Here is a 4,017-nt window from a genome sequence, read left to right as displayed (position 1 = left end):
CTGGAAGGCTCTCAGCGGAGATGGTGGCCTGGGCTGGAGTAGCAGTGAAGAGGCCAGAAGCGCAAGGATTAGGGATCACGTTAGAAGTAGATTCAGACTTGCTGATGGGTCACACGTCACGGGGAGAGCTGGTAAGGAAAAGGACAGATCGAGGTTGGCATGGCAGGTTGGGGTTTGAGCAACTGAGTAGATGCTGTTAACTGAGATGAGGAAGAGGGACACATCAGAGGATTGATGGCTTAAAGGCGTGACTGTGTCTGTAACCGTGTGCTGCCTTCGGAGGGACTGGCTAGGGGAGCAGGGCAAACGGTGGTGTTAGGAGGCTTCACAGAAGGGCCAGGTTTCAGCTCAGGACATCTGACAAGACGACGGGGAGGGAGGAGGAGCAGGGGAGGAAGTTGAGTTGGAAGCGGTGCAGGCGCTGTGGTTGGGGAAAGGACTCGGGCATCAGATGAACCAGAATTTACAGCCTGGCTCTTCTTCCTTCTTTGCCACCTTGGGCAAGTCATTTTCCCTGTTTGAGTCTCAGTTTTCTCATTCTGTAACTGGGATGGAAAACGCCTCCCCCCATATATCTGGTTTGTTTGTTTGTTTTTAATGCCCTTTAACTTTTTTTTTTTTTTTTTTTTTTGCTGTGTCGGGTCTTCGTTTCTGTGCGAGGGCTTTCTCTAGTTGCGGCGAGCGGGGGCCACTCTTCATCGCGGTGCGCGGGCCTCTCACCGTCACGGCCTCCCGTTCCGGAGCACAAGCTCCAGACGCGCAGGCTCAGTAGTTGTGGCTCACGGGCCTAGTTGCTCCGCGGCATGTGGGATCTTCCCAGACCAGAGTTCGAACCCGTGTCCCCTGCATTGGCAGGCAGATTCTCAACCACTGCACCACCAGGGAAGCCTTGATGAGAAAAATGTAAATCGGATATTGGCAGATGCCCCGTATGACCTGAGCACTCATGCTGTTGCTGTCACCGTGTGGGTCCCACCCTCCATAACAAGTGAAGCCCGATGACACTGGAAATGAAAGTCTCTGGCTTCATGGTCGGGTGGTATATTTAGTTATCTTTTGCTACGTAAGAAATTAAGCTGAAACTTAACGGCTCTAAACAAATGGAAACTTTTACAATAGTGCTCCTTAGAGGGGCAGGGAACCCAAACTGTTTGTGGTTATCCAAACTCACCCCCATCTTATCTGCGGTCAGAATACAGTGACAACCACAAGTGGGTGGTCCAGAAGAATTTCTGAATGTAAGAAGAGAGTTGGGCAAAGGTTTCTTGTGAATTACCTCCCCCCAGCCAAACTCCACCCCCAGAAAACCCCAAATTATCTGCATCGTAATCATCTAGGGGTACTGTAAAAAATGCAAATTCCTGTACCCCACCACAGACTTTCCTAATCTGAATCATTGGAGGTAGGGCCCTGGAACTTAAATTTTTTAAAGCAACTTTCTTAGAAGACTAGTTTTTAGATATGCATAAAAATTGGGAAGATGGTATAGAGAATTTCCATATACCCCACACTCAGTTTCCCCTATTCTTATCTCACATGAGTATGGTACGTTTGTTACCATTAATGAACCAATATTGCTATATTATGATTAACTAAAGTCCATCCTTCATTCAGATTTCATTAGTTTTTACCTCATGTCCCTCTTCTGTGCCAGGATCCTCCCAGGACGCCACATCACATTTAGTTGTCACATCTCCTTAGGCTCCTCATGGCCGTGACAGTTTCCCAGACTTTCCTTGTTTTTGATGACAGTCATGAGAAGCCGTGGTCAGGTATTTTGGAGAATGTGCCTCAGCTGGGGTTTGTCTTACGTTTCTTATGATCCGAGGGGGAGGAAGACCACAGAAGTGAAGTGCCACTGTCCTCACATGGTATTCAGGGTGCACGGTGTCAGTGTGACTTGTCACTGTTGACGTTAACCTCCACCACCTGGCTGACAATGTTTGTCATGTTTCTACGCTGTAAACTTAGTCCCCGCCCCCAATACTGTCATCTGTTGAAGGAAGTCACTGTGCACAGTTCATGCGTAAGGTGTGAAGAGTCATGCTTCAACTTCTTGAGGGCAGAAGAGCCACATAAATTATTTGGAATTGTGCGCGGCCATTTATTTATTTGTTCAGTCATTCATTTATATCAGCATGGGCTCACGGAGATTTTATAGACTGGGTTATTATCCAGTGCTACTTTGTTGCTCAGATTGTTCCAGCTTTGACTATTGGGAGCTCTTTCAGCTGGCTCCTGTGTCTCTTTGACATACCCCATTTGTGTGTGTGTGTGTGTGTCTATGAGAGAGAGAGACAACGAGATGGAGGCTGAGAGACTTCTGTCCTGGAACTACAAGATACTCTAAGCACATCCTGTATAATTTCCTGCCCAGTCCTAGAACCAGCCATTTATGCAAGGAGCCCTGGTTACTTTTATTGGAGAACAGTGTTAAAAACTAAGATCTGGGCACTAGGTGTGTTTGAACCTGAATTTTTAACACAGTCTCACCAGTTATTTCTTAATGAAACCAGAGTTAGAGAACCTCTGCTCTCAGTTTTGACTCCCGTCGCTCAAGTATCAGCATACCTCAGAGGTACTGCAGGTCCGGTTCCAGACCACCAGAATAAGGCCAATCATAGGAGTTTTGTTTGTTTCTTTCCCAGTGCCCATAAGTTATGTTTACACTATACTATAGTCTATTCAGTGTGGAGTATCATTATGTGTAAAAAAAAAAAAAAAAAAAAAAAAAAGTCGGGCTTTCCTGGTGGCTTAGTGGTTGAGAGTCCGCCTGCCGATTCAGGGGACACGGGTTCGTGCCCCAGTCCGGGAAGATCCCACATGCCGTGGAGCGGCTGGGCCCGTGAGCCATGGCCACTGAGCCTGCGCGTCCGGAGCCTGTGCTCCGCAACAGGAGAGGCCACAACAGTGAGAGGCCCGCGTACCACACACACACACCCACAAAAGTACATATCTTAATTTAAGAATACTTTATTGCAGACTTCCCTAGTGGCGCAGTAATTAAGAATCCGCCTGCCAATGCAGGGGACACAGGTTCGAGCCCTGGTCCGGGAAGCTCCCACATGCCGCGGAGCAACTAAGCTCATGCGTCCCAACTACTGAGCCTGCGCTCTAGAGCCCGCAAGCCACAAATACTGAGCCCGCGTGCCACAACTACTGAAGCCCGCGAGCCTAAAGCCCATGCCCCGCAATAAGAGAAGCCACTGCGATTAGAAGCCCACGCACCACAACAAAGAGTAGCCCCCACTCGCCACAACTAGAGAAAGTTCGCGCTGCAATGAAGACCCAAAGCAGCCAAAAATAAATAAATAAATAAAAGAAAAAAGAGAAAAAAGTCTTCAAGTATATGGAAACTAAATAACACTCTTCTAAAATAACTCATGGGTCAAAGAAAAAAAATCAAAAATGAAATTATAAAAAAAACTGCTAAAAAATGCTAACCATCATCTGAGCCTTTAGCCAGTCGTAACAGTAACATCAAAGATCACCGATCACAGGTCACCCTAACAAATATAGTAATAAAAAACTTTAAAGTAATGCAAGAATTACCAAAACCTGACAGACATCAAGTGAGCCGACGCTGTTTGGGAAATAGCGTAGCTTGGACAGAGTTACTCAACACAAGGTTGCCACAAACCTTCAGTTTGTAAAAGCCATAATTTCTGCGAAAAGCAAGAAAGCAAAGCACGATAAAATGATGTTCGCCTACTTCACTGGCCTTCCGAAACCAATTTCAGCATAGGTCGACAGAGGGCGCAGGAAAAGGGATACCATTTTCCGTCTTACCACTTACGCCTTTCGAAGTGAAGGAGAACGTCAGGAGGTAAAGAGCGAAGGCGGGGACTAAACTCGGCGCAGGGGAACTGTCAAACCCCAGGCGTGGATTGGCCGTGTCTTCCGGCATGGACCTGTCACGTGAGGATCAACGGTCAACTGACTACGGTCCAAATTCCGCCGGGAAGTGCAGAAGGAGCCCAGGGCTGATGTTGATTGGTGGAGGAAGATCCAGCAAGC

Source organism: Mesoplodon bidens, assembly GCF_964165515.1.
Source record: "Mesoplodon bidens genome assembly, chromosome: 18".
NCBI lineage: Eukaryota > Metazoa > Chordata > Mammalia > Artiodactyla > Ziphiidae > Mesoplodon > Mesoplodon bidens.
Note: the sequence above shows the minus strand (reverse complement) of the source record.